Genomic DNA, 13,693 nt, shown 5'->3' on the forward strand with positions numbered 1-13,693 from the left:
TTATTGGGATGGAAACACCTTTGATCACCACTCCAAGGAAAAACAAAAAGCTCCTGACTCCAATTACTCAGGAATTCCATTGGTAGCAAAAGGTGAGTGAAAAGTAAAGACCCCACTGAGAATGGATTTGCTCTGGGCCCTTGTTCCACCAAAGGCCAGGTTTCCAAAAGCAGATAGGTGTTTGGCTGTCTAGCCAATCCCATCCCTTGTAATTTGCTATTTATTTTCGAACATTTTATTTATTATTAATGTATTCCTAGTGATTATTACCCGTCTGGTTTCCATCCATTCCTGGGGCTAAACTAAATAGGTATTCAGCACATTCACATCCCATCTTATTTTTCTTCCTTTCTTAAAATGTCTAATGATGAAATAGCCACCTGTACAGAAAAGTCCTAAACATGATGTGATAGTTCTCTATTTTACATACAACCCAGATTTAAGCAATGTTAACATGTTCCCATATTTGCTTCAGATGGTTTTAAGGAAATAAAACAGATATACCTGAAGTCTCCTATTTTCTGCCCCAGATACACTTATTCCCTCCCTCCTTCTTCAGAAATACAAAATTGGCAAAGAACCTAAATCACTGTGAATCTTTTCTGTGAATCATTTAGCCAAGTTCCTTGAGAAATTCAATGTTTCTTCCTGGGTCTGTGCATTAGGCACTGTATCCCACGGTGTTCAGGCCTGCAGCCATCCCTTCTGGCTCAGCTTCTGTGACCTTGTGCCTTCCCAATTACCATTCACATTTCCAACCAGGCCTCTTTTCTGCCTCTTTTCTAAGGTTCCAATCACCTGAATGCCCTCAAATTTAACCTGCGATTTTAAGGATGTAATAGTCTCCAGACTTGCTCTTGGTTCCGGTCTCAGTGGAGGACACCACTATCTACCCAAGAAGCCGAGCTAGAGGATGAGGAAGCATCCTTGATTCTCCCTTCTTCATCCTCACAGTTCTAGTAAATTATTAAACTTGCCAAATTCAATCTAATAGGTCTCTAATGCATTCCACTTCTTTTATCCCCCACTGTCACTATTACACAATGCAGTCTAAGCCACCACCCATTTGTACACAGACTATACATTCCCTGAGGACAGAAATTGTGTGATTTATCCCTCCGTACTTAACAGTGTTTGGTATATAAGACACTTTTGGAAACTAGTTACTGAAGAAACTAATCAATGGGTGGATTGATGAAGGATGATGGAAGGATGGATGCATCAATAGGCATTCAGTAAGTCTGGTTTGCTGTCTTCCTCCTCCAGGACACATAGGCCAAGGGAATAGACATAAGGTCATTTTCTAGCTAAAATAGAGTAACTGAATTTACTTCTATCTTCATCTTTTTTCCAACATGGTTTTTATTGCCAGACTGTCCAAGTGAAGAAGTGTCTCTAGTAAACTAAACAAAGGTAAACACAAAAATTAACGGTTAGAAAAGCAGAAATGGTGTCTCACCCTTAGTAACACAAAATAACACACATATGGGTAAGGCGGGTCCCCAAGTTGTTCCAGAAAACAATGCTGCCTCATATATGCAGTTATGATTGAAGATATTTCCTCATCCTAAAAAGTTAAGGGAGATATTTTGAAAAGGAGCTATATCTAAATGTAGACACACTGTAAATCTCAGCAAGAACTGGTAAAGAAGCATAGCTGTGACCCAGCTCTTCCTATTTTAACTAACAATTATCAAAGCATTAAATAAGAGCTTCAAAAATTGTGGAGGGAAAGGGAAAGTCAATTATATAAGAGGTTAAATATTTTCCTACAAAAGAATCTTAATCAACATTTCATTAAAGAAGATGTACCTCCACTGTAAAACCTTTTAAAAAGTCTGTGTTTAAATGGGACAACCAAAGAAATATGTTACTCAAAAGCACTGGCCAGTATTCACTTCTAAAAGCAATAAACATCTGATTTATATAAATTGACCTTTGTCAATCCAAGTTAACACTATAGGTTCATCTTTGCCCCCCGACTTATGACAATGTTGCTTCTGACACGAAGATTTCAATTTCCCTCTGAAGACTCCTGGTATTCTAGATTAGATAAGAGATCATTCTTGAAGAGGTTTCATGTCTCATGAGATGTCAGAAAATGTTGGATCTTTCTAATTGAGGGAGAAAAAAATAATAGAAGGGGGGGAGAATTGGAGAAAAGAAAAAAATGAAAAAATCTATTTTACCAAACTATTAACATTGATTGGAAACACTGGAACAAAAATGGAAAGAAGCCATAGAAACATTTTCCGAAAGAAGGGGATTGAACATGGAGTTGAAAGTTAATGAGAATGCACGTCATTTTTTTACTCCTCATAGCAGCCACTGGAAAATATCATGATCCCTACTTTACAAATATGGAAACTGAGGTCTACAAAGTATCTTTCTTCGGGCCTTCCTAGTCCCTGCTACCAATGGCAGGATCTGAACTCACATCCAAGTCTGGCTGGAAGTAGAACCCATTTATATCAATAGTTCTCCATCACACATTCCTCTTTAATGTCATAATTTAGTTGACCTTTTAACTAGAAACATCATCTTCACAGCCTATCAGCAACTATCCGATGTCTATGCAGCTGAATGAGTGCTTGTGTAACCATTACTTCGTTTTTAGGCTTAATCTAATGCACCCATACAGACCTGGCAACCAACAGGCTGCACCTCATCTGCACCAAAGGAAGGTGTAGCCAAGTGACGAAGATTCTTCTGCTGAGATGTAGCTCCTTTCTGTAGAATAAAGGAATCTTATACTGGGGGCCCTTTTCTTATTTTAATCCTCCTACTAACCAACAGAGACAACCAAAGATAACCAAAATTAAAACTAGTAGCTCACTAGAGAGAAGAGGTATTTGTCCACTGGACAGCCTTAAACGCAACAAAGCAAAAAGAAATATTCTGCTACTGGAGCATCAAGTAGTCAAAGAAGAAAGAATGCGGGCTTCGGTCATCTCTAGATTTACCACATCAATGTTCCCATGGGCAAGAGGCTAGCTCTACGCGTAGGCCTAACAACAATATCAGGCTTCACCATCCCAGCCATGAAAGTGAGCTTATGACTCAGATTTTTTACTATCTCTGACCGAGTGTCACAGAACTGGAAGGACTCCTGAAGACTCACTCCGTGTTTACAGAATGCTTTTGCTCCAAATGACCGTCATGAAGCCTACACTGACATTTCCAAGATAACTAGTCAAGATGGCAAAGATAAGATGTAGGGGGGAACAGGAGAGATTTTAGTAAGTAAAAGTGTAGCTTCCAAAACATAGGGCACAAACATTTCCATAAATTAAATGGAACTCACCATAACCTGTAGAACCTGTAGAATTCTATCCTCTAAAAGAAGTGAAAATTCTCCCAAATCCCTCCAGCTTAAGGTCATTTTCAGATCAACACATATTTATTGAGACCCGCACTGTGTTGGCCACCTCTGTTCCGAGCAGAGGTTCAGAATGAAGGAGACGGGAAAGGCTCTTGGTTCTTAGATCCTGGTGAAGAGACAGAAAGTAAACAGGCAAACATAAAGGAAAATAACTGTACAGAGCAATACGTTCTTTGAAGAAGAAAAACAAAAAGGAAAATGTGATGCGAAATGTGAGCAAGGGGGAGGAAGGGCCAGGAGAGAGGCCTCAGAGAGGATAGCAAGGAGCTGAGGCTGGACTACTGGGAGCAGGAAGCCTGCACAGGTCAGGACCATGCCCGCTGGGCTGACATTCCTGCCAATTCCATTTCCCATCTGAGTAGCTGTCCTGAGACATCAGTTGCAGAGCCAATCCTGGGGGTTCTGACTCTGGGATGTGGGAGGATTGCATTGCTGTACTCACAGGCCAGGACAAGTTTTGTTTGTTTTCCAAAAATCCTCTACCTTATTCATGGTGGTTTGGCAAAACGTGGAATCATGGCCTTCGAGGCAAATGGCTGTAGTCTCTTTAACGATATCAAGACTGTAATATCTAAATCTTTAAAAATATTTAAAAATCAGTGTATTGCTCTGGTCTAACTTTGAGACTCCCTTAAGACATCACACACACACACACACACACACACACACACACACACACACCATAGGCAGATTAAGTCTTCTGCCTAGAAAACTGGAGACCATGACAGTTCAGACACAATCAGATGAAACACAATCAATGTCGTCAAAAATGTACAGCTTAAATTTCTCAAACCTCTTTCAGAAAATTGTTTTTTTTGTTTTTGTTTTGTTTTGTTTTACTATGGAAAAGACTGGGGACAACCTCATTGCCAATTAGAATGAGAAAGCATTTTTTCTTTCCTAAGTTTACTATAGATGGCATCTATAAAGCAGTCAGCAAATAACCAAAAAAACAAAAAACAAACAAACACACACACACACACACACACACACACACACACACACACAAAGAATACACTGCAAAGACAAAGAACCGAGTTAGAAACAGCCTGTGAGACATGCAAGAAGCGCCAGTCCTTTGAAAATGTACAACTTGGTCTAAATGTTAGATGTGGTTTTCACTATTCACCACAAAGTTGAGTTACTAACATTTCTAAAATTTCTGAAAATGATTTTCAGGCCACTAGCCTGCTTTGGAGCAGATGAAAAGTTTCCATTGTTAATATATAGACATTAGTATGCAAGATAAATAAGAAGCAACAAGCAAGATATCTAATCCTAACAAGTTTACAGAAAGCATGTTGGAATTCTAATTTTCCTCAGCCCACAACATGGGCAGAGTGGGGAGGGGGGGCAACTACTGCTCCCCCTGCTTCAAGTCCACTGTCTCGCCAAACAGGGCAGAGGGCCAGCCGGGCAGGTGCTGCCTACCCCTGCAGCTGGCCATGAATGCCTCCTCCCCTCCCTCCATGGCAGAGCACCTCCAATCGCCACCTGGGAACCTACTCCACACTCCCAGCAAAAAGGTCTAACTCAAGTGTTACCTCTTCTATGGTACTGCACCTAACAAGTGCACTGTAATTTGGGTTACTCATCCATTGCAAGTATCTTGAAAGCAGGCCCCAAATGAATTAATCTTTAGAATCAGATACAGTGTCTGACATTTAGCAGAGTCTCGGTAGTGTTTGTTGACTATGGGCAGCACATCAGTAAAAAGGAAACTTAGACTTCTACACACACACACACACACACACACACACACACATTATTGATTTCAGAAAGGAAGGGAGAGGGAGAGAGAGAAACATCAATGATGAGAGAGAATCATTGAAAAATATAATGATCCAGGGTTTTCTAAACGTCCTTTTCTTGCATTCTGTCCCCAATCTTTTCCTAAGCTCTGTTTCATTTGAGTAAACTTAAGAGGAAAAAAAAAAAAAAAGGTTCTTAATAAACAGAAATACCCTGGGCTAAGTCTAAACATGAAAAGTTCTATTGTATGCATAAATTCCCCAAGACACTCCTGTGGAAAGAAGAAGGAAGTTCAAATTTCTCTGTGAGCTGGCAAATGTTCTGTACTTATTGGTATTGCTGTGGTGAATGTGTATCTCCCCAGACAAAAGGCCAGCAAAATGCTGGATAATCTGAAATTTGGGAAATAAACAACTGTCTCTCAATTATTTCCAAAAGCTTTAGGCGGTAGACTGTGGGCATGATATCAAGTGTATGAAGTTGAGGCTTAAGAAACTAGTAGAATTACACCTTTGATGGCAACACTTCCTGTCTTCAAAGGGATGTGTATTCTGCTACTTGGAGTCTTAAAGTCGTTTGTGATTATTTTATCTTTATGAGTTCTACTTCATACTCCTGCAATAAGCAATATGCCACACACAGAACCAAGACATATCCTTCTCAGACCCCTCTCTCTTTCATTCGGTCAAGACCAGAATCAACTTAAATCCAGCGCTTCCAAGTTATTAGTCAACGAAGGTTACCCCAATGTGAAGGTAACTTAAGATAAAAAACAAGAGTGCCACCCAGCCTGTGTGGCTCAGTAGTTGAGCATTGATTGATGTAAGAACCAAGAGGTCAAGGTTTGATTTCAAGCCATGGTACATGCCTGGCTTTCGGGCTCAATCCCCAGCACGGGGTGCGCACAGGCAGCCAATCAGCTCGATCAATGATGTTTTTCTCTTGTCATTGATTCTCTCTATCCCTGTCCCTTTTTCTCTCTCTCTAAAATGAATTTGAAAAATTTAAAGTATTAAAAAAAAACAAAACGTGAGTGCCAGTATTCCTTTGGCCATTATTGTCGCCATCAATGGCCTTTCATAACAGCAACAATAAACAAATAACGAAGACCCTCAAACCATTCTGAATTCTTGATGCTTGCATGTTGATTATCTCAGTAGAAAAGGCCACTACATAACAGACACTGCTATCCAAGAATATGGAGAGCAGCTGCCGGGACTTGATAAAAATGCAGAGACGCCAGAGCAGAGTTTTTTTCCTGGGAGAATGTAGGTAGTATTTACATTGCTTATTGATGTACTTGAACCTTTCAATTCAAGACAGATAAGACAAAAGAAAAAACTAAATTGCTTGCAGAACATGTTAAATTATAAAAGGTAAAAATAGCAAACACCTGTTAGGTCTTCCCCACTGTTATTTCCTACATATTTTCTTATAAGTGACAGATTTTTTTTTTTTTAAATCACTTCTGAATATGAACGCAGGACACCAAAGTGAGTGTGCATTTGTGTGTACTTTGATGTATGCCTGGGGAGAGAGTAACTTTGTGAGAATGGGGCAGAAAACAACTGAGACTGTTTCTTACAGCAAATATAATTACAATACGGCCTGGTTAAGCTGACTGACTATAATTCCAAACGAAATTCCAAAGTGGCATCTTTTAATCATGACCTATGTTACAGAATATTATAAGTGACATTGAGATAACCACTGCCCAGAGTTAACATATTAAATTGTGCCATATTTCTCTTTAATGAATATGGTACGGGTACATATGAATGCTCCTCCATTTTATTCCTTTCCTACATCCCTCCATAGGCAAACACTATTACTGAAAATTTTGTATCCACCCATGTTTTTATGCCTTTACTACAAATAAATGAATTCATAAACAACAGAATTGCAGAAAGATATTCCTAAAGTTCACCTAGAAGACAAAAACTGAAAAAGAGGGAAAGAGCATTTTAAAAAGAAGAATAATAAACAGTAATGTGTACCATCAGATAAAATGTGTAGGTTTAAAACATCTGATGGAGAATAGTACTGGTTAAAGAACAGACAGGTCAATAGAATAAAATAGTTCAGAAAAAGAAGCTAGAAAATATATGAAGGCAGGGCAGTGACAGAAATAGGCATTCTTTTTGGTGTCCTGAGACCCAAGTTCTGATTTGGGGCAGGAGGAGGGAGGGGGTCCTACACATAAAACAAACAATTCTCTGTAAGTCAGCAGGGTGCATGAGATTTCAAAAGGGATGTCAGACTGCCGGTTTAGGCTCGATCCCATCACAGGAATTTCGTGCATTGGGCCTCTAGTGTGAGTGTGTGTGTGTGTGTGTGTGTGTGTGTGTGTGTACTTAAAAAAAAAAAAAAAAAAGACTTCAGAGATTACCTTTCCCCTGATATGAAAGGTTAGAGGAAATATGGTTCTTTCCTTTTCTGCATAGGTTCAAGTGGCTGCTGTTAAAATTGGCAAGTTTATGAAACCCTGGAAGGTGGTGCTGGCCCCAGCCAGTTGCAAAGGGGTTGTCTTGGAGAACATTGATAATGGCCCCTCAGACCAACCACAACCATGATCTGGTGGCTAGAATTGACTCCTACGCTCAAAAAAGGAATTGTCAAGAAGTCAAAGATCAACTCTTTTGTCCAAGTTTATACCTATAATCACCCCATGCCCACAAGGTACTCTGCTGAAAACTCCCCTGAACAAACCTGTCACCAATGAGGATGGCTTCAGAGAGCCTGCTCTAAAACACAAGGCCCAAAGGGAGACCAAGATTGAGTCCCAAGAGAGGTACAAGAATGAGTGGTTCTTTCTAGAAACTGGTTTTATATTTTGTTTGTTTGTTTGTTTCTGTCATTAAAAATAAAAAACAGCCCTAGCAGTTTTTGCTCAACGGTTGGAAGGTCTACCCTCAGACTAAAGGGTCCCAGGTTTGATTCCTGTCAAGGGCATGTACCTCAGTTGCAGGCTCGATCACTAGCCCCATACTCAAATGTCTCTCTCTGTCTTTTCCTCTCCCTTCCACTCTGTCTAAAAATCAATGGGAAAATATCCTCAGGTGAATATTAACCAAAAATAAGTAAATAAGTAAAACTCAAAAATAAAAAAATATATAAAAACTTCAATGGACACTTCACGAAGGAGTATGTCCAAATGACCAATAAGTATCTAAAAAGATGTTTAATACACTTAGTCATCAAGGACAAATTAAAACCAGAAGTAAATAACAGAAAAGACCTAGTGTTGACAAGAATGAGGAGCAAATCTGTACAACCACCTGGAGAAACTATTAGGGATTATCATCAGCTAAAACTATTAGGAATCATCATCAGTGTAGGGTGGTTAACAGCCAACACTGGAAACCACCAAAGGCTCATTGGTAGTAGAATAAACAGAGCAAGCCCTGGAATAGGAGAATAACTGGCCAGGGAATGAAAGGGCCTTTCCAGGGACTAGTATGCTTTCTTCTTGATTGGGCTGCTGTTTACATGATGTGTTCACTTTAGAAAAAGTCATCAAGCTGTTCACATATGTTACGTGCACTCTTTCTATATTATACTAGAGGCCCGGTACACAAAACTCGTGCACTGGAGGCGGAACGGGGGGGGGGGGGGGGGGGGGGTCCCACTTAACCCAAATTGCTTGTGAGAGGGCACAAACCAGGCCAAGAGACCCCACTAGTGCACAATTGAAGCTAGGGAGGAATGCCAGAGATTGGCTAACCGGCGAGGGACCACAGGAGGGCTTCAGGGTGTGTCCAGTCCATCTCGCTCAGTCCTGATTAGCTGGCCCCAGCAGCAAGCAAATCTACCAATTGGACTGTCTGCCTCCTGGTGGTCAGTGCACATCACAGCAAGTGTTGATCAGTCTTAGCAAATTATACTTGATTGGTTGAATGGACAAGCAGAAGACCGGACACTTAGCATATTATGCTTTTATTATATAGGACTTCCATTAAAATTTTTAAAAACAGGGTGCAGTTTTTACCTATCATATTTTCTTCAAAATATATCACTAATATTGACAAGTATATCTGAAAATGAACACTCATAAACATCTCATGGAAATATAAATTACTACATTTCTTGCAGCTAATATGTTAAGATTTCTTTAAGATGTAAAGGTGTTTTTGGTTTCCTGGGGGACTTTTTGGATTTTCATCACATCCTTATTTACAATTGGAAAAAGAAATGAAAAACATAAAATGTCCAATGATAGAGGACTGGCTAAATAGATTACATTACCATTAAAATGAAGTTGGAGAAGAGTAGGACATGATATGGATAATGCTCCCACCATATGGTTACCTAAACATGTAGGCAAGAAAAGGAAGAGAGAGAACATCTAAATACATAACAAAATCTTAACTAAGGTTATCCCTAGGAGGTGAGATTCATCAGGCTTTTCGTGATGCATTTCTTAATTTCCCAATGAGCATAAATTACTTTAAAAAAAAAAAAAAGAATAAAATAAAAGCTTACGAGAGAGTAAAGCTGAAATAACGTGGGTAGTTCTAAAGTCTCAGACTACGGAGAGTAGGCTGTCTTGATGCTGGTTAAGGGAGAAGTGCACTTCATTCCTTGTACTCCTTTAGGTTCCATTTTTACTGAAATGCTTTCTATATGGCATTATTTTAAAATTTTCTGCAAAAGGAACCACCTCACCTTGCTTACACATCGCAGCCTCTTCTCAAGATGTCCTGGGAGGTGCAGCATTCACCCAAATCCACAAGGGTTCTCTGGCCTCTGGCTCTGCACCCTTCCCTGTGTATCTGAACAGCAACAGTAACACCGCTTCCCAGGTTCCTCCTATAAATTCCATTCTCAAAAACTAATGATAAGTGTGGGTTACTTGAGCGGTTCAATGTTTAGGAATCTGGTAATCAAAGTTTATTGCACTCTTGGTTTTGTTTCTTTTTTTCCCTTCCAAAGAGTTTAAAGCAACTAAATTAGCATCAAAGAAATTTGCAAACGCTCTCAGTGGAGTTGTGATGAAATATAACTACACCAAACCAGATGCCAAGTGGAAAACTATGCAGAGCACTCTATGAGGATGTTGAAGAGATTCAAAGAGGTCCATGGTCTGGGAAGAGTTAGTCACACAAATGTCAAAATGCCCCTAGCAGTCCCAAATACACACTATGCCCACGTAACTCCCAGAAGATACGTACAGAAGTCAGGTTGGCGATGTGTGACACCGGGTCCAAATCCAGGATGCACACATCCCAGATTTCAATCAATCTATTGCTTTTGTGGCAGCTACCTGAAATTATCAGCAATTTAGTCAAAGTTGGGCAAAAACCTTCCTGCATTTGCACCTGAAATGGACAACTACAGACTGCCCTCCAAAATACTTGGAATGTTTAAAGTAAAATAAAAACTATACATAAAAATATATATATATATTAAAAACTATATATATAAATAAAAACTATATATATATGTGTGTGTGTGTGTGTGTGTGTGTGTGTGTGTGTGTGTATATGTATATGTATATATATACTAGATGCCCAGTGCACAAATTCGTGCACAAGTGGGGTCCAGCCAGCCTGCCTTGATCAGGCCCATGGAGTTGGGCCCCTGAAAGGAGGGGCTACAGGCAGTTGGCCAGCCGGCTCCGCCCCTGGTCAAACTCCTGGTGGAAGGGACAATTTGCACATTAGCCTTTTATTATATATGATGTTTTTATTGATTTTCAGAGAGAGAAGAAGGAAGAATGAGAAAGAGTTAGGAACATCAATGAGAGAGAAACACTAGCAGACTGGTTGGAGGGAATAGAACCAGTGACCTCTTGGCTCATGGGCTGACACTCAATCACTGAGACACACCAGCCAGACACCTGGAATGTTTCTGACTTAACAGTGTAAGACCACATTTTGGCCTAAAGAAAATCTTCAGTAGTTTTTAACCAAAGATAGATATATGCATATGACATACGATTATTTTTTTTTAAATCTTGATTCTTGAAAGTATTACATATGTCCCCTCTTTTCCCCCATTGACCTCTTCGGGCCTGCTCGGGCCCCTCTACCCCAGGCCTTCACACCCTATTGTCCATGTCCTTGGCTATGCATATAAGTACATAAGTTCTTCGTTTCTCTTTTTCTTTCTCTCTCTCCCATCCCTTCCATTCTCTAAAATAATAATAATAATAATAATAATAATAATAAGTAAATGGGAAAAATATCCTTGGCTGAGGATTAACAAAACAAAACAAACAAATTGGTAATAGTTACAAAATAATCAAAAGGATGTAAAATACGGCATGAAGAATATAGTCAATAATATTGTAATAACTATGTATAGTGCCAGGTGAGCACAAGACTTATCGGGAGCATCATTTTCTAAGCTATATAAATGTCTAATCACTGTTGTACACCTAAAACTAATATAATATTAAAGGTCAACTGTAAATGAAAAAAAAAATTAGTTTAAAAAGAAAAAGATACTTGTTCTGACTTTGTGGAGGCCGGAACCAGGCTGTTCTAAAGCTTAGAAACTAACATCACCTTCATGAGCAAGATTGTCTATAAAAATAGAACCCTCTTGCTTTTTAAGCACATACCTCTTACTCATATTTGAAAATAAAAAAGCATTGTCCCCTAAAACATTAAAACAAGGTATAAAATTATACTAGCACATATATGTGAGATTTGTACGTGGATCACTAATTTACCAATGGTGCGTGAAGTTTATATATTTAAACATGACTGGCTCCCTGCCCCTAGATCCACTCACCCCCCAGGAGTGTGGAGACAATATTTTGTAGCCTGGTCCCAGCTAATATCACCTGTTCTTTCTTAAAGTAAGCAAGAATTTTTTCTTTTCAACAACTTTCTCTCAACCTTAAACTTTTTGAAAGAGTAATAAACAAAAGGCTGTTATTTTTAACTAAATTTTTCTTCTAAAAAACAAAAACAAAAAAGGGAGAGATTTGCAAACAACCTTCTTATCTCTCTTTTCTTATTATCTGTGGTTGTTGAAAAGAGAATCAAAGTATAGATTTTTCCAAGATAGCCAGATGAAGCAACAGGCACAAATAGGGCATGTTCCCCCTCTTCAGTCTAAATGGAAAAAAAAAATTTTTTTAAATAATAAAAAATCAGCAATCCAAACAGGAATACTACTTCATGCTACACCAGCACTGGTCGCAAGCAACAATAGAAATTGTCCTGCTGCAAAACTGCACACTGCCTCTCACATATTAATTACCGAGCCTTTTTAATCCTTGGATTCCCCCAATTTTCAACCAATATGTTAGGTGCTGATACATGTTTGAGAGAACATATTTATAAGCATCGTTTTTTTTTTCAATGCACCCAGTTTTGTTGAGTCAAACTGTAGATGAAAATATTCTCAGTTTGTGTGAAACTGATCAAAGAAAATGCTCTGAATTTATGTGAAAAAGTTTCCCATTAAGATGGTAGCTTTTTTTTTTTTTCAAGCATGATTCCTTTTAATTGCGGAAAAGAGCCCAAAGGCTTTGTCAAGGGGCACATGTTTCCTATAAATCAAAACATAAATAAACGTGAGGTTATTTCACTAGGCATACATATGGTTTTTGCTAAGTAAACTCTATTTATAAAACATTGTTAGCCTCCACCAGAACTGCTGTCAACATTTATAGGAGAGGAATTTTTCTATTGCCCTGAAACTTGCCAGCATTTGAAAACAAGCCTAGAAACATTAGTTTCTTAAGACAGATTTGACTTTAACTTAATGTGAAATGGGCCACTGTGTGTTTTTTCTAGTTTTCAAATGCTTGGAAGAAATCTTCAACTAAATATTCGACAATGTTTTCCTTGCTGGAAGTTCCATTATTTTAACCGTGACATTGGTATATTCTTTCTGGAAGTTCTTTTCCAGATATAGGAAAGGGTCGGGGATTATTTTTCTTATCACTGCCAATAGAACAAAAATATTCTGAGAAAGGAGACTCTTGGGCATCCTTTAAAACCGAGTATTCATAATTGCGTCACCATCTTCTCTCAAGTGCTCATTTGCATGATCTCCTCCCTTTCGATACTCACCCTACACTATAATCGCATTTATCAGTTCTACTCAGAGGGCGGTTCTCAAAATGAAGTTTTCCGTGAAAAGAATTAGCTATAAGCAAGCCTGAAGCAATAATCTTTGACAACCAACAGCAAACCCTAGGAGGTAACAATAACTACGTAATAATTCACCTTCTCTATTTTCCATTCAGCTTTTCTTTCTTGGGATATGTGCCTTCCAACACAGAATTCGTCCCAATGCTTCTGCAATCAATCCCTACTCTAAGGGAATGTGAGCCAATGGTTGCAGTGCAGTCAAGAGTGCTTCCAGAAAGAGATCTCTTGCTCACTCCTGTTTTATATTATTTCCTTCCAAGGTGCATCTTCCGTGGTTGTAGGATGTGTCACCTCTCGTTACCGAGCACATTTGTTTTTATTTTTGAATGGCAAAGGGAAAAATGTTAAAAATTTCCATAAAAATAATCGAAAGGGGTTTTGAAAGTCCTAAAATCATAAATTTCCAAGCTAATACAGCATTTAAATCCATCTAATGATTACCTAATGC

General features: G+C 38.9%; 1 protein-coding gene and 1 pseudogene across 4 annotated transcripts in view; one reads left to right on the top strand and one right to left on the bottom strand.

The window, feature by feature from the left end:
* GLI3 (GLI family zinc finger 3) overlaps window positions 1-13,693 on the bottom strand; it is a 254,815-nt gene that overhangs the window by 207,453 nt on the left and 33,669 nt on the right. The window lies entirely within an intron of this gene.
* LOC118714525 lies at window positions 3,899-10,185 on the top strand (annotated as a pseudogene).

The sequence above is a fragment of the Pipistrellus kuhlii genome, unplaced genomic scaffold, assembly GCF_014108245.1.
Source record: "Pipistrellus kuhlii isolate mPipKuh1 unplaced genomic scaffold, mPipKuh1.p scaffold_m20_p_10, whole genome shotgun sequence".
NCBI classification, from domain to species: Eukaryota; Metazoa; Chordata; class Mammalia; order Chiroptera; family Vespertilionidae; genus Pipistrellus; species Pipistrellus kuhlii.